This window comes from Brienomyrus brachyistius, chromosome 6 (assembly GCF_023856365.1).
Source record: "Brienomyrus brachyistius isolate T26 chromosome 6, BBRACH_0.4, whole genome shotgun sequence".
Taxonomy (NCBI): domain Eukaryota; kingdom Metazoa; phylum Chordata; class Actinopteri; order Osteoglossiformes; family Mormyridae; genus Brienomyrus; species Brienomyrus brachyistius.
This window is the reverse complement of record NC_064538.1, coordinates 21,671,341-21,694,067: the sequence shown is the minus strand read 5'-3', so window position 1 is coordinate 21,694,067 and position 22,727 is coordinate 21,671,341. Positions and strand designations below refer to the sequence as shown.

General features: G+C 44.2%; 1 protein-coding gene across 10 annotated transcripts in view; it reads left to right on the top strand.

Moving 5' to 3' along the window:
• acap3a (ArfGAP with coiled-coil, ankyrin repeat and PH domains 3a) overlaps positions 1-22,727 on the top strand; it is an 86,575-nt gene that overhangs the window by 5,641 nt on the left and 58,207 nt on the right. Inside the window, exon 1 of one of the 10 annotated variants that reach the window (XM_049016056.1) lies at positions 17,876-18,018. The exons of the other annotated variants lie outside the window; for them this stretch is intronic. The gene's annotated coding sequence lies outside the window, so the exon portion shown is untranslated. Of the gene's footprint in view, positions 1-17,875; positions 18,019-22,727 lie in introns of those variants that run through there. 10 annotated transcript variants of the gene reach the window in all.

Genomic DNA, 22,727 nt, shown 5'->3' with positions numbered 1-22,727 from the left:
ACAGGTCTGGCACGGTGTACTTCTCTGTGTACTTTCCATGGTTACGGAAAACCAGGCTCTCTTCCCCACTCTAGGAAGACGTGAGTTCGTGACCTGCGAGGCTCGACATCTGTATTTGAAGAATGACCCTCCTTGATTGTCACACCGGAATTCCAGTGTTTATGTTACAGCTACGCTGACCACATGTTTTATAAGGACCACATATTAAGTTTCTCCTGTTTTGCTCCCATGACATGCAGTTAAGGCCAAATGCTTGAGAAACACATGCTTTGCATTGTCTTGTTTGCATCTGTCAAGCAGAATGTACCATTTAATTTAAGCGGGGGCGTGAAAAGTACCTTTTTTGCTGAAATTGTACGGTCCCTTCTCTTTTTCAATGAAATAAATATGTATCCAATACCCTTTCACCTTTTTATCCTGCTACAGCTGTGGGAAGTTTGGGGCTCTGGCTTTGGACTGTACCATTAGCACTATAAACCTCATGCACAGTACTCCCCTCTGCCTGACTCATAAATCCGCACTGAGCTGTCACTTAGGGGTATCAGTCATGCAGCAGTCGCAGCCCGCGCTGCGTGCAAAGGTGTTTGATGGTTTTCAGGTCTTTTTACCCGTCTCTTCTTAAAGGGCAAGAAAGCCGTTGGTTGCAAGAATTTCCCTGCAGATTTCTCAGGCAATGCATGCTGTTTGTTGCCAGCTAATGATGGATTCAAATGGGCTTGTCATTGTTGCAGTTTACGTAATGCCGTTGGAATGTTCCCGGTGAAAAGTCATAATGGCTTAAGGAACCTAAGCTTATGCATGGATGGAGAGAAGAGCAAGCTGAATCACTGTAATTGTGCATTGGCAGAGCACAGAATGGCTTCCTTTAAGATGGGTAAATAAAACATTTCAGAGTAGGATATTAAAATTAGAACACATGCACCAAGGAGCCAGCATTTAGCTTTTTTGGTATCTGCGGAAAGCATTGCGGGGGAAACGGCACTGCTGGGATTCTACTGTAATCAGGCTCAGTATTAGCCTCAAATGGGTTTCCTCCCTGAAATTCCCATAAGAGTAATTCAGTAACTCATAGTACAGCCGCAACAGCTACAAGCCCAAAATGACCCAGTAATGACCTATCTGATGTGTCCTACTATTACAGGTGAATTACAAGCTGTAAATTCTTAGTACTGGGCCATTGGTTCAGATGTATGAGCTGAACAGCTGATTGAGGTCAAAAGGTCTCTAATTATAAAGTCCTTATGTCAAGCAAAAGTGTTGCATTATTTAAATTATAATGAGGTTGTACGTCTCCGAAATGTATTTCGTTTTATTTATATTATCATAGCAGTATGCTTCAGCGCAAGATTTTTAAAAGTATATTTTAAAAATAAAATACTGCATTTGCATATTTTATTTAAATACCAGTTGAATATAGATCATTTGAGTTTGGTGGGTTTTTTTTAAGCATTTGCATGCAGGCAGCTCTCGTTGACATGGTCACACAAAAGCGGAGTATGTGAAACGAAACAAGCCAAATAAAAATATATAATGATAACTCTTGGATTACACTTCTAGGAAATAACTGGATGTTCACACCTGGCTCACGGGTAAAGGGAGGCTGGAATCAGCAGTGATCAGACCTTAAGGATCGTGATTTAGATATCTTTGCCCTACAATATTCAAGCAAGGATATTTTGGCATTCACTATAATTTAATAATCAAATGATTTGCTGTACAATCGTCCCACACACAGCTCATTATTACAGCATGAGCCTAGTGCTGCATCTCCATTAATGCTGAAAATGAAAGTCTGGCAAAATATTTTCCATTGTCCATAAAAGATGACAGGCTATGGATTTCCACTGCCACTGGGTATAACAGGAAGCAAATATTTCATGTCCAGATTAAGAATAAAGTCACATGTTCCTGCTAATGGTGATATATGTTTCAAAATTAATATCCCTCCTACTGTGTACAGTTAATTTACAGTGTCCAACCAAACTGTTAAGTGCAGGCAACACTGTGCTGAATTATGGCATGCCTGTGCCTGCCACTGAGGACACTGAGGTCAAGTCCTCGGTATTTTTGTTTTTGTGCAGCTCCAATATCAACAATTCCTGACGGGGCACACCTGGGAAGGGCTGCCACTTGTGACCTTGGTATTTTAAAAATCCTGGCTGCGGCCTGGGATTCTGGATTTCCATTTAGCGCACTTTCTCCTTAACACTTGGGCTGACTTGTCCAGTCCAGAGTTGGGTAATTCACGTCCAGAGAGTAGAAGTCCAGACCGCGATTTTGTTTCAGCCAACCAGTTGAATACTCTGCGACTGTGACTCTTTACGCTCAACTGGTTGCTTGAAACAAAATCTCGGTCTGGACTTTTACTCTCTGGACCTGAATTACCCAACTCTGGTCCAGTCTCACCTCGGTTTGTATTATTTCCCCAGTATTACCCTAATGTGAGTTACATACACTCAGTGCTTGTCTGAAGGTACCTGTCATCACAGTCTGTGTGGTCCTGTGTTTTAGACTGCACTATCGTGGTGAATGTATCCATGAGCTCAACACTTGGAAATGTAAATGTTTCTGATGCAATGCAGGCTAGGGACAGTGTTTATTTTGCATACTCTGGCCATACATGCTAACTAGCATCCCTTCACCTTTAATGTCAGTGAGTCCTACCACAGTACGACAAAGGCTAGGACAATGTTCGATGGACTCCTAACCTCATTGCTATGTTTGAAGTAAATAGATTCCACATCTGTATTTTTCTAATGAAGGAAGTAAATTTACAGTTACCCCATATTTGCTTTGTCTTTATGATCGCAGAGTAAAAACACTGACCTTCCTCAGGGAATATAAATTTAGTGTGACTCAGAATCAATTTGGATGGACAGCAATAAAATATACTAACTGCCTGATACATGGAAGTTTTATTGCCTGGATTAGACAGTTATGTTTCACGTGTAGCTCATCCTTGATGGGCATCCAAGGATATGAATGTTTAGCTACTTCACACTCATGCTAGACTGACTTACCAGGTTAACGGTGAACAGTAAAGAAGCACATTGGCATAAGCAGGATTCATGGCCTGTCTGCCTCTGGCTCACGCCTCTCTGTGACTCTGCGTCTTCCTCAGTCTGCTTGCAGAATACACCCATTGTTAGTGGAAGCCTTGTGTTTGGCAAAGATACTGGGGGCTTTCATCCACGAGGGCTTCGCCTTGGGCAAGTTTGGTGCATTTCCACGTACCTCATACTCGATAGGGCAGCTGCAGGGAGAAGCACGAGGACTTCTGGGGGACTCATGATTGGAGGGAAGAATCAGGAAGTGACGGTGGGGACTTGTGACTTGTCTTGTGCTCTCATGTTTGTGACTGGTAAACGGACCGTACTTCTGTTTAGTCTGTTTTTTGTCTGATTGATGATGGGGTCAGCGTCCCGTGACCCTCTTCAGTTGAACAAACGTCCCATGTAAGGCGCTCAGCACTTTCCATTTGCTGCGAGAATTTTCCAGAAAGCCTGAACAGCAACTATTCATTCCAAAAGCAGTAGTTATGGTCCTTTCCTCAAGCTTTCCTCATTGCTTTCTCCTGCAGAGATTTGAGGTATTATCAAAATGTAATTTTCCTTTGGCCTGTGGTACATCCTTTAATAAAAGTCAACCAATGAGACCTAAGTAGAAGTCAGCATTGAGAATATATTTTTTAATTCAAGAATTTGTAGTATTCAGGGCTTAGATTTATACTTGGGAGGGGGCTTTTATTTTTGGCATTTATGGAGATTGTGCAGGGATTATTTTTAATGTTCTGTGCTGCTCACAGTGCTAGTGCTGAAGAGGATCTTTGGAGCCCTAACAACCACTGCAAAATATTTTGTGCTACATGTGAACTATCTTAGGGATGTATAATTTACTGGCCAAAAGGATCCTATTTCAGATGGAAATAGAAATAAACATCCACCCATTTTCCATCCGTTCATCCTACTGGGTCGTGGGGGGTCCTGAGCCTATCCAGGAAGCAATGGGCACGAGGCAGGGAACAACCCAGGATGGGGGGGCCAGCCCATCGCAGGGCACACTCACACACTATTCACTCACACATGCACACCTACGGGAAATTTAGTAACTCCAGTTAGCCTCAGCATGTTTTTGGACTGTGGGGGGAAACTGGAGTACCCAGAGGAAACCCCACGACGACACAGGGAGAACATGCAAGACTCGAACCCGGGTCCCAGAGGTGTGAGGCAACAGTGCTAACCACTGCACCACCATGCCGCCCCCAGTAACAAACATAATGATGGTATTTCTATGGACAATACGCCCAAGGGACCCTTTTATCGCCTGTGCTGGGTTGAGTGTGACAAAGCTCTCTGTTGATGCAGACATCTTCTATCCATCCATCATTTTGGGCTCCAAGATTACTTTTGCTCATTAAGATCATACATACATAAATTTTACATTGGTGGTTCTTTGAATAGCTCGACTATTACAATAAGTGAAAGTGTTGTTCGGTTCTATACTGTATAGCTTTGATTGAAATACTGGATTAGATGTGATACAAAAGGCTGCTTCATCCCAGGTCTAATTTTAAAGATGTCATCTTAAATCCAGTCCCTCAAGTATCTGTATACTATGTGTATGTAGGTTAAACTTAATTCTTGAGGAAATTGCTTGACTACTTCTGTCATCACTACTATTTAAAGGATATTCTTTGCTTTGCCCAGTCTTTTGAAAATGAACCACATAAAATTAGTTCAATTAGTTCACACTTTAAACATCCAAATGCAAAACACACAAAAACATGTAATGCCCCGAGGTATGTAGCATTTAATTAGCTTGATGTATATTTTTGTCTGTTAGCCAAATGTTAGTCATTGCAGTGATGGAGATCCAACAGTAAGTATGAAGAGGCACCGAGGAATGTATGCCTGCCTACATGTTTGCGATGGTCCTCTTTTCAATTCATGTGTCATGTATTGGCAACCTCATTTGTATCTCTCAGAGAACATCCAACCCCATGGTATGTGGCCCAAACTGCATACTGTCAAACTGAACTTGTATTTTGCAATGTTTTCGTTTTGATGCTCTATTAGAACTTGCTTGTTTCCTAACTCCTCCCAGCACCTCAAGACTCATGCTGCACATCAAGGATGAATTGATGCACAAGCTTTCAACAGTGTCAGGAAAGTTTTTGATGGTATTTTTTAAGAGGAAAACTTGATTCTCTTGGGCTAGATTTAGGATGATGCTGGATCTTACTCTCGAACACGGAAACTTGGTCGAGAGACAGACATTTGCACACCATCTGCCTGAGCAGGTCTTGTTGAGCGCTATATTGACAGGTGCTAATGGTGATTATGTACGTAGGGTATGGATAAAAAAAACTGCAGTTTTGGACCATGTCTGACTCAGGATTTGCCTAGTTAAGTTTAGATCACATTGTATATCATCATAAGACCAGTTGGCCTTACATTCGCAAAATCTGCACTCAGTGCTGGCATCTTCCCTTCTGTAATTGCTTCAGGAAGCCTGCTATATTCTGAGCCTGCACGCAAAGCTATCTTTTTTTATTTTAGCTGATGGGTCTGGATGGAGGCGCGGTGCTTTCTGCCAGGAGTAACTGCGAAACATGCAAAGGGCGGCCTTGCGATCTAGGCCAGCCTTCAGAGAGGTGCTTCCCCTCGAGTGCGTTACTTTTTGAAAATTTCCATGGACAAGCAAGGAAGAGAGTGAACCGTGAGAAGGAGTGTGCGACTGCAGAGGCCCAGTGAAGTGTCTCAGAGGGGTTTCTCAGCATATTCATCCTACATGTGCTGCTCTCCCCATCGAATTTGCGTTAGCATTTGGATGCTAAATTTGCATCTGATATGCAGGATGCTGCTGAAAGACAATGTAGTCTAATATATAGGGATTAATGATGATGAAATGGCTTGCTTTTGACTTGGATTCACATGAATTTTTATCTATTTTTTATCTTAAAATTAGACATCTGACATAAAAGGAATTTTTCCAATGATCTTGTATAAAAATTATGAGTAAATCTGACGCTTGACCATTTGAAGTAAAACGTTTAATGGGGATTGATTGTTCTTTTAATGTAACCTGGCCATTGTTTTTTTGTTTTGTGTCAAATACAATAGTGCGGAATAGCTTACAATTTCAGTTGTGTAATTCACTGACAACAATTAGATTATGACTCAGTACATCAGTCAATACTGCAGACTGACTTGTCCTGCATTGCAGTTTATGTCATCTGATTCCATTGTAATCCCTAGCCTGTATTTCCTTTGTTATCTACCCCGCAGTTACGATCCATTTTAAGAGGAGAGTATGTGGTATACATAGACATATTTGGCAGAACCTGGCTGCGTCCAACCTACAGTTCATCCTCAACGTTGGCGTACCTTGTGGGTCTGCAGTACATCCCTGTAGCGCTTGGGATGCACTCAGTGCACGACTCATGGCATCCTAACACAGACGCAGGTGAAGTTATGTGCGATTTTGTGTGACTAACAGTAATTACAGGGTAGCGGAGCTAGCAGAACGGAAGCGGCCAGCTTATGACGCAGGTCCCGGTCTTGTAGGACTGACGATCAGTCAGCTGACAGTCACATTACGCCGCCTGGAACTTAATAAAATGGTTCTTGTGCCACCATGGCGGATTTCTGCAGGATTTCATTAGTGACTCATTAAACATTCAGCGTCATCTAAGTTCTTTCCAATTTTGACTCTCATTCGTTTTCATCTCAAATTAATATAGCAAGTCAATCTGTTAACATGTGGAGGTTTGTGTTTTCTGCAGCCAGATTAGAATAAGGGTGTTCTGCTTATACTTCAGGGATATACTGATGGAAGAACATATAGCATTTTGAGTTATATATTAGCTGGATGTATAGTACCAGTTTACTGCATCTGATTTTCTTAAGAACAGTGACGTGTGATATTCCGGTTTTACTCCAGACGTTCCTTCTGTAGCCTCGCTCTTTGGTGGCACTAATTACATTGTCCGTTGCGCCAGGAGACTTGTGGCTAATTCATAAAGTTCAAAATAGGACGGCGACGTGAGCTATAACAAACCACTGAAGAAGAGTATGAACCTGCTTCCTTTTGGAAAGAAGCTGAATGAAGCTCTATGCATTCCTCCTTGATGCCATATTGATCTATTTCGGTTTGACACTTTTTTGCCTGCTCACATTTCTTCTTATTTTTCTTGCGAAAGCAGAGTTATGATTTTCCCGCTTTTCAGCTACTGTGAATAAATGAGGAACTCACTAAGGTCCTTTTATCCAGGTGGCAGCTGCATTTGAAAGGTTCTCCGACTCCAGTATGGAAAAGAGAGATTTTAAATCTAGTCTGTGGAATTCTGCTGTTCTCATTGGAATATTTTGTTCTGGAGATTGTTTAGAAGAATGCCTCAGAAATGTGACGAGGCAAGCCACACTGCTAGAGTGTCCCCAAATGAGGATTAGCGTTATCTGTGTTGTACAAGCCTGACCTGCAGAAGAGAGAGTTCACTGGATTGTGGAGGGTCTGAGAGTTCGTTATGGCTTTTCAAATCGCCTGTAATCCGGTCGCTATAAATAGTTCGACTAATACCCTCAAGTGGAATCAGCCCACCAACCGCAACTATATGATTTACTGTAGCTGGATTTAAAGAGTTTATCTCTGCTTTATCTCTGTCCTCTTTACTCTCCGGTGGTCATCATGGCATGGTGCTGTCCTCCTCAACAAGCCCAATGCCTCTATTCCACACCCAAGGACCTGGCAGACGATGACGTTTCCTTTTTTCACTTGTCAAGGGCTTGGTCACACGCTGTACCAAGATATCTCGCGCAAGTGCAGCAGAGTGTGTTCAGATCATCTGACTCTGTGCGGAGAAAGTGACTTTGGAAAAGCCTTTGCCGCTGTCAGAGATGTGGATACGCAATCAAAGCCTGTGACTAAGATTCCATCTGCTGGTGATTTGCATGGTTAGGAGGAGTGAGGCTCTCATCAGCGATACTCACCAATACTAATATCTGGAGCTTCATGCTCAGGTCTCAGATTTCTCCTTGACAATCTGTCGAGGCAATTCACTAATACTGCCTGAGTGTTTCTGAACACTTGAATTTTCATTGTGCTGTTGCCTGTAATTCTTGATTAAAAGCACCTTCAGCTGATATGTGATTCTTGATTACTATTTTGCGTGTCTTAAATAGCACATAGTATCTTTATACTGTGGATATTGTACTTCCATTATGGAGTCAAATTTTAGTATTTTCAGTATAAGCAGCTGGGTAATGGTTGGTAGAATGAATTATGGCATTTAAAATGGTTAAAAAGCGATGCAGCAGTCATTTTTGTAGTTATTGATTACATGGTTCTGTTCATAATCTTTGTTGGTTGATTAATGCACTAGTATTGACCGAGCTGTAAATTGCTATAGGGAGATGTATCTGCTAAATAAAGGGACAGAACTAAATGAAGGCAAGAATATTTTTCCTTGAAAGAATGTTGCAAAAAAAATGGAAACAGTGCTTGAACTGTGCCTGGGGAAGGTATTCCAGTTCCTGTATTTCTTAACATAAGCATAGAGTATATTTATTACAACAGGTCCTTGCGTGATTGGTGAGTTTAACTTAACAGTCGACTTCCTTTTCTTAATGTTCTGCAGCAGGACATAACTGGAAGGTCTTGGTGTGGGAGTTTGCGTAGCTCTACGGTGGATATCGTTGCTGGAACAGATATTTAGCTCAGATGACTTAAAAGTTATGAGTAACAGATTGAGATGTTGGTGCCCTGAGAACTGCAGAGGAACGTGCTGTACATATCAAAACCGTAAGTCTGAGTGTGTCCCTGAGTGATTAGGTCCAAGCTCTTAAGAATATTGATGCTGGCCTTGTGTGGCTTTTGCAGGTATTAGGTAACTGGCCAACCACTGGCGTTTTAGAGGCTGCATTCCATAATGTGTCTCTCCCGGGCTTCTGTGAGAGAGGAATTGACAGGCTTTAGAGCAGGACCATTGACAGCTATTCAGATTCCATTCATGGACTGTATTTCCTCCTTTGTTAAAGGATGTCATTCTCCCTGGGGACAGTGCTATGTCTTGGTGCAGGGCAATCTGAGAACTTCGGTCATCCGGTCCAATTTTCCATTGTTGTATCTCACAAAGGCATTTGCAGTCAAAAACCTTCCAACCCCCCCATTCCACTTCTCTGGACTGCAGGCGTGTCATGCTTGTCTACCTAGGGGTCATGGGGGGTGTAGATATGACTGGAGCCACTTCTCCCAGTACGTGTATGCGTACTGGTGTCTGATGCCGGATCACATGTGCAGCCCAGTCCCTGCATCTGGTTCTGATTTGGCCCACCCCCCACGCTTCCCACTCCCACCCCTCTCACCCCCCCAAGCTTTTCTGTGAGCATGGCCTCCTGTGCGGTTTGAGCTATTGCGTATGAAGAGGTGGTTTGGGTTTGGAATGGACTCACGCCTTTAAAATATTAATGACGACTGAAGGCAAGCGTCAGTTTAAGAGGATTGTGAGTTCATAGCCTGCTATGAAAGGGTAGGCATAGAGAGAAACAGATGGTCACTGACAAAAGTTTCTACATGGTTAAGATGACCCTGAAATCCTACTCAGTATATCCATCTCTGGAATCCTTCAGATTAGCCATAGAAATCCAATATTCACATAAAACAACAGTGCGGCATGCAAATAACAATAGATAACTGAAAGACAGTGACGAGTGAGGTATTTAAGCAGTTAATAAAAGGTTTAAACTACTGCTGATCTGTTGATAAGTACATAACCCCCATTATATGTCTTAATGTATGTTTGTTTGATCCTTGACTGTTCCAGCTGGAACTGCATTGCTGGCAGGTCTTATTGATATCTGTTGCTGTCAGCTGGCCCTCTGGTTTACAGAGGAGTCCAATGAGGCATGACGGACAATATATCACCCAACCAAAGTGTCACCCTGTCCTTCTTTGCATGCTGCTCCTCCGTTCTTACTTTCCCTGTAGAGATCTGGTTCGCTGCCAGCCGGAAACCCCCACAAGGCTGTGGGCCAGCAGAAGAGGAAAACCACTTGGATGTATCATTCATCGAGGAAACAAAAAGTGTCCTGTCTACACTTTCAGTCCTAACCCTCAGTTTACTTTTAATTTATATGCTGAGATGCTTAGTGGATTCTGCACAGGAACCGAACGTCTCCGCTAGGTTTCGTTGTCGTAATAGATAATCCCAGTAAGGTAACCATGGACAGGTAGGGAAAAGTTATTGTGTTTGGCTCTCTCCTTCTTGCCAGTCTGTACTAACCTCCTGCGGAATCACTGACAAGAACTGCCAAGCTCAGTTTCCCCAGAACGGGAAGGAGCAAAGAAAAGTCACATGACGTCAGGAATGCTGTACTGGGTCAGCGGGACACAGGAAGCACCTGGGAGTCACAGAAGACTCTCGCTGGCTTCTGCTTGTTATCTCTTGCTCAGTTTTGCTGAAGTCCGCATTATGCTGTTCATGTCACAGGCAGAGAGGAATGCCTGGGTGGAAGAAGAACTGGCCTTAAATCTCATTGGAAATCGTGTTTATGTTCTCCTGAATAAGTTAGAGAGTTTCCATTCCCATAATATCATAGATTTGCACTAATACAAGAATGGCTGGTGTTCCTGTCTTAGGACGTGCACCCAAACTCCTGAACCTGTACCCCCTCGCAGCCTCTCCTCCGACCTGATCCTTGTTCTGTGTCCTGCGTATTTTGTCCAACAGCTGACTCATTCCTTTTTTCTACTTCTTTACAGATTCCGTGAAAGTAATTTCCCCACTATGGTGAACAAATAACTTTTGTTTTCCCCCATCAGTGTGCCATGTGTGGTTCTCTTTGCAAGGCTTTTCGGCTGATTTAATGTTTGGGTTTAATGTTGGGAAACAGAGCACAGGACAACAAGGGCTGTAATGATTAAGTCACAAGCAAGTTACCAAATAGTCTTAGGATGAGTGAGTATGGTATGTAACCAGTTGCTACAACACAAATGTTTCATATGACTTTACAAACATCAGTATTGCTTCCTGCACATTTAGAAATAAATGAGAAAAATTATTCCCTTAAAATAATTCTTAGTGATGATGACAATGCTCTTATTTCCAACTACATCATTGGAGACAGAATAAATTATAGGATTTTAAGATGGGGGGGCATAAGAGGGGCCAATGAGCTTTCAGCTGGGGCCACCCCAATCACCCCCCCCCTTGCATATGCCACTCATTGGAGAACTAAGAACAAAATACATGACGTATGTTTATTATACCCATGCGATCCTTATCAGACAGGGAGGACCTCGGGGCAGTGGAGAATTATCACAGCTAGCTTAAGGAAATAGATTCACGTGTGTTTTGTTACTTTTCATCAGCCGTTTACTAAACCTATAAGGCCCCCACATCCTCTCCGATCAGGGTAGCAGAGTCAGGCGACCTACCGTGACGAGAACTGGGCACAGGGCCAGGGTCTATCCATGCTTTTCTGCTTGGCGGCAGAGCGCTCAACAACGGCACATTGTCTTCCCTGAGTCTGGAAGCCAAGCCTCGTGGTTTTCCTCGTTCTCCAGGTTCCCTCTTTGTGTAATGAGCTCACGTTGCTCTCTGCCTCCTTCTTCCTCCTCGCTTTCTATCTTCCTTAACATTTTTGCACGTTTGAGTCACGCCGGACCACCCCGCGTTAACGTAAACCTACCGCGCCGTCGGAGACGGTTCATATCCTGACCCTTAGCTCTCGTTTTGCTTTTGTATTCCCTCCCAGTGACTCCATCCAGAATAACAGATCCCCGCCACACCACTCAGAAATTCCTCACAAGAAAGATTTAAATCTATCCTGTGAATCTCATGCGAAAAATAAAACGGTAACTGTCACCTTTTGACGTTAAAAAAAAAGTCTCTGATACCATGAATCTCTTACTTAAGTCTGTAAATAAACAAACAAAAATTAAACATTATGTGTGACACTGTAAGTGTATGTGTTTTGGCTTAGGCCGAAAGTTTGTACCAAACAGGTTTTTTTGTTGCCCAGATATCTCAGTCAAACCGCTCTATGATGTAGTGTTTCATCAGTTCACTCACTCCCATGAAGTCCGAGCACTATCTGCCTCTTTTCCCATGTGACGTCTGATGTGTTGCTGTTCTCAGGTAAAAAGTACGAGTTAACCAGAAATTGCTCAGTCTTCATTGCTTTTTGTCCAGAGGTAATGGAGAAGGGAACCGAAAGGTACAACCTGAAACAGTTAAATCATCACTTCCCGTCCCATTCTGGCTTTTGTTGTGGTGCATAATGTGTGGCCAGTAGGTCCATTTCCCCAGGGGCTGCAGCCTAATGGTCATGTCCCAGCAGGTACTGGGACCATGTGCACTCATATGGCTTGTTGTCTAACAAAGACACGTACTGCCCTGGGACTACATAGAGTCCATGGTAATTAGTCTCTTCCATATATCTTTGAACAAAATGACCAAAACAGGGATTAACTGAGTTCTGTAGATGCCTAGTTGGAAAAAAAAATCATACAAATTGTAGTAAAGTTGTTTCTGTAGAGTTTTTTCTGCTGTCCAGAGACAAATTATAGATCCTTGATCAAGCAATCATTGACTCAGACAAGCCCTGGCTAACAAGGCCATGATTTAGTTGCAATTGGGTATCTGTTGTTGCAAGTTATCCCCCCATTAACCAAACTGCACAAACAGAAGATTAGGATGCATGTGTAAAATATGACCATTGCTTTTGCATTTTATTGAGCAACGCATCGAGTGAAATGTTTTTTGTTGAACATTCCTGTCCTACACCCTCATTGAATGACTTACTTATTGAAGATATAGATAGTTTCTTTATATAATATATATAATATAATTTATATAATGGCAACTGATTCATCCACATCTATTCCTACATGGTGTTCAGCTGCCAGTCCTGTTGATGTGACAGAGTTATGTCAAACCCATTAGGGGTGCTTTGTTGATTTGGTGTCTTTGTCAAGTTGCTTAATGACGAATTCTACCTTGAGTTGAGTTGGTTAATCCATTTTCAGTAGCCTAGATTCTCTTTATGATAGAGATGGGCTATACTGTTGACAGAGAAAACAGTCTTTGCTTTCCTGAAGTTTTTCTTTCATACAATGAAATCTTACTTTAAATTTTTAGCTTGGAGGAGCAAGAATGTGGATTTAGAGAGTCCAGGTTGTCTTTTGGACTGCTTAGTCATCGCTGGCGGGCCTGTAAGTTCGGGTTTTTGGCACCATTGCGTTGAGGAAATAAAGCTAAGTCAGACTCACCCTGCTCTCCTGCGCTAGATTCATTCTTGGCTTTTGTTAGTCAGCCCTACTTTTGTAGGAGTAACGTGTCTAGACTATGAACACTTTGTTTATGGCTCTATAAAGGGATCCATATCCTTCGAATTCCGATAGTTACACATTTGAGCCACTGAAAACAGAAGAGTGACAGCAAAGGACATTATACTGCTTGAACATTTGCAATACAATGTCATTTACAGTTTATAAGTAGGAACGTGAAACAAGATCACCGACCCAGTTCCTCTGCTGTGCTCAGGGTGAGCTCATGGTTGCTGGGGGTGAGATGCTGGCCAGCAGATGCCAACGATGACATTATGTTGACTTGGCTTTGGACAGCTCATTCGGGGACTTTGAATGTTTGTCCATTATACGTCTGCAGGTCACTTCTTGTATCAACCTTCCCCAGCCACACGTACTCCATTCCTAATACATTACATTTGTTTCGTTTAGCAGGTGCCTTTATTCAAATTGACGTGCATGTGAGTAAGGAGGGTAAGATGATCCCCGGAGCAATTGGGGTTAAGGGTCTTGCCACAGGGCCCAACGGTGACATCACACTGCTGACCACGGGATTTGACCTGAGGACCTTTTGAGCACAAGCACAGCATGTGAGCCTGCTACACCATATATCAATTTGGAAGATAAGTTCCAAATGTCAATCCCTAGGTTTAGAGTGCTCAGCCACAACAGTGTTATACTAATGTCAACGTTAATAAACAGTCCTCTCCATATGTTCCAAAATATCCAAATAGGGACATTAGGAAATTTGGACACATTAGAGCTTCTTTCCCTTTGACTTTGATCTGGATGAGCAGTTATACAATGGAAGGATAGATAGAAGGTCCTCAGCTTCAGCCACAGTTTTATTTATTTATTGTTTGCGTAGATTAATTTGTAGCTGAGTGAACAAAGCCTTGCCTTATGCGTAACTGCACACCATAAGTGGCATGAAAATTAAAAGCTGTACTTTTGCATATTTTATAGAATAATTTTACATTTTCTGCAGTGGGTTGGCACCCCATCCTCAGTTGTTTGCTGCCTTGTGCCCATAGCCTCCGGGATGGGCTCCGGACCCCCGTGACACTGCATGGGATGAGCAGTTACAGAAGATGGATGGATGGCTGGATGGAATTTTACAATTTTAGACATTTGAGGTACACAGATTAATACCTTAAAAATGTACATCTTTGTGATAGGATAACATTTGCCCAAGTGAACATCAGTGTGAAAGACGTCCCTGTAGAAAGTCTTGGTATATCTGTGAAAGATGTCCCTGTCTCGCATGTTTGGACCGAGTAGGGGCCACTTTCATGTGAGTTTTGCAAGGGAGCGCTCTTCGAAACTCAAAACAAGTGTTTTTTTGTGCTTCAGCTGTTTGCGGCCTTCCTGCATGTAACCCCCTTCACTCGGAGCTTTTTGTACCATCCATTTTTAAGCAGCACACATCAATGGTCTACGTAAGACCACTTAAACACGAAGAAATGATGCCCATAAATCAGTAATGTCAGTTGTTTGCTAAACTTGGAGCGCACAGATGCTGGTTTATCATATGGTTTGAATTCCTTTTAGGGCGGGTAAAGGGTTAGCGGCAATGTTAATGTCATTACTTGGGTAACACAAAATCAGAGGACGTGGCTGACTGGAAGAACCAAAAATATGCACGCACAGCCACTCAAAGTCAGAGAGCTGCATTCGATTGGGCCAGTGCTTATGCGGCAGTTTTTTTTATGCGTAACAAATGATTTAATACTGTTTAATACTCTTATGTTGGGGTTGCTCAGTGGGTTAAGCCCCGTGCCTGTGATTGAAAGGACAGCAGAATGATCACTTGTCCTTAGCCCCACAAAATGAAAAATAAAGCATCTCAATTTCTATTTTTTCATATAAGCTTGTTTTACCCAGGACCCAGTGGGCGAGTATGAGTTGTATAACTGCAGCTCAGGTTTGTCTTACATAAGGGCACTAGGGGTAGTTTGTGAGTCCTGGACAGATGCATCGGTCCTCCAATAGAAAATCCCTGACTCTGGTTGGTTGATCCTGCATGAAGCCTCATCTCCCCAAGGCCCCCGTTGGGATGTGTCCTGCTAGTCCGTGGACGTGCGATATCGTGTCACTCTCCCTTGCCTCTTCTTACGCTTATGGGGGGAGTTTAGCCTGCTGAGGATATATGATGCTCTTCCCCCCTGTAGGGGTCCAGTGATTTCCGGGGGTCACGCTGGGGTCAGGTGAAGGCAGCCCTGTCCCTGAAGTGGCCAGTTGCTTTTGTTTCTTAGAGCCGCAGTTGAGAGCAGTGGCTCTACACCTCCGATATTCCCCGAGTACTGCTGCTCTGCTTCTTCTCATCTGTCTCTTGTTAGCATGCGGCGCACAGTTAACGTGCCGCACTTTGTGACGTCTGCGCTCTTAGTTTGCCTCGTTTCTCTGTTTTCCTTCATGCTGCAGCCACTTGTCCAGCTTTTAAGGCCCTCCGAGTGAGTCCGCACAATCGCTGCCGCGCCGGGCTCTTTTTGGCCGAGTCGGACGTTGACTCCCGCAGAGATACCCCCGGCCTTTTTTTTTAACAGATTATGTAGCACGAGCAAAGCCAAAATAAACCGAGGCAAACCAGGGCCGCTCTCGGAGAAAGAATGCTACGCGATAACTGAGCAGTTAGGGTCCCTTTTTAAAGCCTGTAAACACTGTGTGCTTGTGGGAAGCATCCGCTTGCTCTGTTGCTGCTGTAACTTCCTCCCCTGAGCTTCACACTCTGGGGCAGGACAGGCAGCTTCCCGCTGTGATTCGCATGTGCATGTTGCTTGACCCCCATGCACGCTTAGCCAGCTAGTGGCCAGGATGAGGAAGGATGTTGTCACCGTGGTTACATAGATCTGGCTAGCATCCTTCCTATAGGCTTCCTGCTAAAATTCCATGTGCACGCAATGAGGACAGGGCTGCTGGCGGTGTAATGCAAGGAGACTCCGTTTGAGTCTGGCTCTGTTAATCTCCATCAAGCTGTTTGGGCTGCTGGGGAATCTCACCAGTACATGGGTGCGACTTCTAGAACATTCACTTAACCGCCCAGGCATTTCGGCATGTTAAAAGGTCACGCCCGCACTATCTGCGACCGTGTTTGGGGTGTAGTTAACAGCATCACCCCCACCACAATCTAAAACGAGTTGTTTTGTCTGCGTCTGGTCAAATTTAGGTACGTCTCATATCATCTCGACCAGCACGGAAAGCTCCGCCCACACCATGCAGTGGCCTCACTGGTGGTGGTACCATCATCTAAAAATCTGCCCTCAGTTGTAGTTTGGTGGCCCACGGGGCAGTTCACTAAAGAAAACCACGTCTCGGGTTAGAAATAGCATGCTTATTTTGTCCTTACAGACTCTAGAAATTCAATTCGGCTGTTGTTCTGTGTAGAATATGAAACAAACGTACATATTCAGGAAGCTTTGTACCATTTGTGTTGGGTGCAGCGCCCCGGAGGCATTGGGACCAGGCTCTATGCTGGCACGGCGTAAAAAAAAAAGGGATGGTTTATTAGGTTTGAAAGCTATGGCTGAAAAAAGCCCTCTGTTCCCGTCACTGTAGATAGGATACATGTGGCCTGACTAATGAAAGTGTTTTTTTTTTTCACTCCATGGGGTTTAAGTGGCTGATCGCAGGACTTGGAAGCAATACTTTGAAACAGGCAACTTTGAGAGCTTTGTGTCTGGGGCTTTCTTAGGAAAATGCTCAACCCGAAATGGTCGAGGCCCAGAAGAACGGGCCAGCATACCATGGCTCCAGGATCCAGCTGTTAGTGAGGTAATCTGTTTTGATTTAAAAAGGGGAAGCAGTTCGTCGCGGAAGTTTCAAGAGAAGTGCGTTAAGAGTAGTTCCTTGTGTTACAAAGCTTTTTTTAAAAAAGAGGTTCCTATGTCTTAAAGAATTTCCTCATACAGTAGGTGTACTTCCATATCCCCTGATCTGATGGCAGTCAGCTATGGCTGGTTAGGATTCAGACACGTATAACGCAGTAGAATTTAAACACCATAAACCTCCCCTTAGGCCATTGCTGTTTTTCTTCGGCAGTGCTTTAGGTCCATCATCAGTTTCGGTGAGTGCATTCTGATGATAAGCTTTCTCTGGATACCTCAGCACTAAAGCTCTCTGATTCTAAGCGGCTTGAATCTGTTAGTTTCTTTTTTTATTTCATTTTCTGATGCAGGACCCGGAGGAAATGCCATAGATACAGGGTAATAGGCCAGTCATATGTGAACCGGGCATCAAAACAGCAGTTGCGCATCTGTGGGGGCATGGGGAGGGGTCTTCCGCAGTCAGACAGGCAGGGGGAGAGACAGTGTTGATGCAGGCACACGCTCGGGGCTGCGATGTCCAGTAGAGGGGCAGCGCCAGATACCTCCAGAGATGTATTGACTTTGGAAAGACGTCAGCAAGCAGTCTGGGGGATGAAAATGTTATGCTGAGCCAGACAAGAGCTCACCCCCCCATCTCCATCTCTTCCTTATCCCTCACGTGATTTGGCGGAGGATAGGGAGAGAAAATCTGTTTTTCTTTAAGCCTCCACCTCCAGAGATGTGATCACATGTCCATGTCTGGAGACACTTTGCAACAGATATAAGTCAACTCTATCCCGCAGTCCTCGCAAACCAGTACCAGGCCGCGCCGTAGGAAGGGAACTCTGGGCAGGCTGTTTGAGAAGTTGTTGGTTGGTGCTCGAGGGCTACTTTCTGCCTGGGGTTAAAGGTAGGTACATGCCTTACAGACCCTGGAAATGTATGCCAGGCAAGAAGCCCCTGCTGGTTCTGTGCCAGTAATGTTAAGTTTGGCAAGGCTCTCTGGCTGAACCATTTGCACTCTCCGGAAGGTGCCAGCTCTGGTTTCCCTCTTAGAATTCGTGGCACACTTCTCGTGGGCTATTATGGAGAATTAGAAAGGAAGGACTTCAGAATTCGCTTCATCACAAGTTGTATGTGTGAGTGCGTTGCCGTTTAGCCTTTTCAGCTGGTCTTGGAAACAGTGATCCGTTTGTAGGGCGCAGCTGAGGGAATGAGGTGAATGGAGACCGTTGTGCAGTGACCGCAGATGCGCAGGTGTCCCAGTAATGTCGCGCCCCTATGAAAGGCAGAGACTCTTCAGTTTTGCCATGAGCTGGAGTTGGCACAATGTACAAATCAGTGTCTAACTTTAACGACACTGATGATATTTAGGAAAACAAACGGAACATCGCTCTGGCACACGAGAAGATAATACACAGCAGTGATGGTCAGCTTAGTCCTCAGGAACGTCCACAGTCTACATTTTTCCATCCCCCCAGGCTTCCAGCACACCTGAGCCAAACCAACAATCGGTCATGAGCACCAAATACCTGGTACAAGTGTGTTGGGAGAAAAAATGTAGACTGTGTGTGGATCCCCAGGAGTTGATAAGCACTATAGTAATTAATTGTCTTTATAGTAATAACCTGATTAATACATTTATGTGTAAAGAAGAACAATTATTTACCCATCCATCCATCTGCCAGGACAAAGTTACGGGGTGGGGGGCAGGAACTCATCCCAGACAGCATAGGACACAAGGTAGGGGTACACCCTGAAAAGGATGCCAGCCCTTCACAGGACACATGCACCATGAGTAATATAGAAACACCCAACTGTGACTTTTTGGTCTGCGGGAGGAAGCCAAAACTCCTGCCGAAGAACCACGTAACACGAGGTGAATATGCTGAACACACACACATACCGCAGAGGTGGAAGTAGGACACCGAGTCCTGGAAGAGTGAGCTGGCAGTACCACCCCCTGAACCGCTATTTATTCAGAGCCACTGCTGTTTTGCCTGTATTTAAGTGTTTGTTTCTCCATATAATCAATATATCCTCATGGACTAATGGACGGGCATGGCTAAGTCTAAGTAGCCTGCGGTGATGGTTCACACCTCAATGCAACTCTTGGTGACTCTGACCAGCCACACAGCATGTGGAGAGGTCTCCTGTGCTTTTGGGAATTTGAATATAAGCATTCTGGTCAGCAGTGCCTAGTCAGACAGTGGAATAGGATGGGCTTGACAACTGGTGAGCGCTTATGCCAGTTGCCAGGGAAACAGAGGTCAGTGAATCGTTTCCATGGAGTTGCCTACTTGGGATTCAGTGAACGGAGAGAAGCATTTGTGTGCGTAGCAATGGGGGCGGGGAAACAGGGGAGATAACTGCAGTATCCGGGCAGCCAGGAAACAGGGATTGTTGTGTATTTATTTGGCTGCTAAGATAGATACCTGTGCTTATGGATGTGGATGAAAATGTCTCATAGGTGATGTACAGATAGATGGCTATATGATAGCGTATGTGAGCGTCTAGGGCAGGGATGCTCAATTATTTTTCCCAGTGGTTGAAATTCCCCGACTAGAGGGTAGTCCCATTCAGGAGACTTCACCATTCGGGGGGGGGGGGGTTCTCCTCAGTTGATTTTGCCGAATGGGAGAGGATACGATTGATCGCACAGTTGTGTTCCATTCTCGATGTGCTAGTTGAGTACTCCTGATCTTAAAGGGTTGACAAGCCATTTGCGCAAATCTGGCTAAAGCACGTCTGTGCGGCAAACACTGAACTCTGCTGTGGTTTTGTGCATCTATACAAAACATGCAAATTTTCAGGGAGGTTTTCCTGTATCTGCAATAGGATTGTCATCACCAGGAAGGGAAAACATGTAGTTGTCATGGGAGATTGCTCACTGTTAGCTAATTACCCTTTTGGCTTCTGATGGGATTCACCGAGAATATCCTTCCACCTCAAAGTGATTCTACTGACACTTTCTGTTCCGTAGCCCAGAGAACCAAGCGAGAGACTTTTTTTCAATCTGTTTACGAGAAGCTTGCCTTAATTTAGCGATGGCCTTACACTGAGTGCATTGTGCTGTTATTTATCAGTTTTTCTCTTGTCTGTAATGTGGTGGAACATGTGAAGGCACAGCTATCAGCACAATGGCATCTCTTTATCATTTTCTGAGAATTTAAGGCATGACGTTGATCTTGATTACACTTATCTTAAGGATTGATAGTCTATTATCAATGTAGTCAGGAATGGTCACAAAATACTCTTCTGTCTGCTGTATAAGCGCAAAGAGTTAAAGTGTTGTCTGAATATATCCAACAGGCTCCAATGCCTAGTGTTTGCGGTACATTTCCTTGGTGGAGGCTATTGTCCAAAGCGAAATACACATGGAGCAGAGGTGGACATTTCAGATCCAGAAAGTAAAAGTCCAGACCAGGATTTTGTTTCAAACAACCAGTTGAGTACTCTGTGACTGTGACTCTTTGTACTCTGCCCTGGAGGATTTGGGATTAAGGATCCTGTTCAAAAGACCAACAGTTTCATCACTTTGCCAGCTATGGGATTTAAACTGGCAACCTTCTGATCTTAGGCACAGTGTCCTAACCCGCAAAGCCACATACAAACCCTGAGTACAAAATACATTGGAAAGCAGAGACTAAAATGCAGTAATATATTTGCTTGTTGTATGCCCCTTGAGTTACATGTCATCTGCTACACACTCTGTTACTTTGTACACACCATCCTGGCCTGGCATTCACTGTCATTTGTGGTGAACTTCCAAGGGTGTGGCCCGGAGGCCAAGTTCCCAGAGTTCGAAAGGCTTCAGCTCCCAGCACGGGGATTCATTTGCCAAGCGGTGGTATTGCACCATGCCCTAAGCCAAATTAAGCTGCATGTGGGCCAGCAACATACCTTTGTACGTCACCTCCATACCAAAATATTCATAGGGGGAGGGAAGGTTATGGCTGGGCAATGATTATAATTTGATGTTTGTATGAGACGCACCTGTGCCATTTGTATAGCTCCCGACCTGGCGTACGTTATACGAATGTCGCAATTTCCCAGAAGCAACTTATTTGGACTCCTGGCAGTGATATCCTGAGCTGATATCAAAGATCAGAATCAGGACTGATCCGGATATTTTGTAATTGATCGGTATTGGCTACCAAAGCCCGATATATTTCATTTCCTGATTCCGCGTTCCAGAAACATCTTAAGGAAAAATTATGCAAAATCGCCAGTCAGTCGAAGAATGCACCGATGCCTACTGTATATGTATGCTGTCATGCCCTGGTCGTCGGCTCCTCCTGTGTGCCACGCCCCCGGATTACCCACGTGTTCTTTCCCGATTGTACCCAGCTGTGTCTGATTATTTTCAATCAGTCCTGTTCATTTCAGTCCGTGTCTTACCTGAGTCCTTCGTCCGTCATTGATGTCAGTTGCCGTCCTATGTTCCCTGCCCCGGATTTTCGAATAAGCCCCGTGTTTGCCCTGATCACGGCTTGTCTGCCCGTTCCTGCCTGCTTGCCCGCACGATCGCCGCTTCGCCCGACCGCGGTCGTGACATCCATCCATCCATCCATTTTCTTAACCGCTTATCCTACTGGGTCGCGGGGGGTCCGGAGCCTATCCCGGAAGCAATGGGCACGAGGCAGGGAACAACCCAGGATGGGGGGCCAGCCCATCGCAGGGCACACTCACACACCATTCACCCACACACGCACGCACACCTACGGGCAATTTAGTAACTCCAATTAGCCTCAGCATGTTTTTGGACTGTGGGGGGAAACCGGAGTACCTGGAGGAAACCCCACGACGACATGGGGAGAACATGCAAACTCCACACACATGTGACCCAGGGGGAGATTCGAACCCGGGTCCCAGAGGTGTGAGGCAACAGTGCTAACCACTGCACCACCATGTCGCCCCCGGTCGTGACATATGCATATTTAAATATTTATTAAAAGATCGGATTAGGACTCGGAATCAGCAGATATAGCCTAAATGGATTGGATTAAGGTGCCAAAAAAGTGAATCAGGGTGCCCCTAACTCCTAGTTAAGTTGTACATAGTGTGTGAATAAAAGGAAATTTTACATATACAGATATATTACAGCTATTTTTTAAATATTTAAATCTATGTAGTCAAAAGAGGAAGTGTTTGTCTGATTCCTGTCTCAAATTTGATACATAACATAACCTATACCTGAATTTTGAAAACTAAAGGCGCAGTACAATGGAAACAGACTCGAAGTATGAAACACAGCGGAAACTCAACGTCAGCAGTGGACACCTAGTACATAGGACAGGGGATAGTGTCCTTTAAACAAGAATTTTGGACTTTTAAAAAGGAATAGAAATAATCCAGGCATTTAGTGGTAAATTGCATGACAGCTCTTGTCAGAGTTCAGGCCAGCTATCGTACTCCTAAAAGGCAGTGGTTTGAAATAGAAAGTGGGGGAGTTTGACTTCCCCAGGGTGATACATCATGAAAAAATCTCCACCTCCACTTAGTGGGAATAGAGCTGGGATGACTGGCAGTGGGACTGATTCCCGTTTCAATTGCGGAAGCTGGTGAAATTCCAGTATGGAAAGGAAATTTAATCAATGACCAACTGGCCCGGTAATT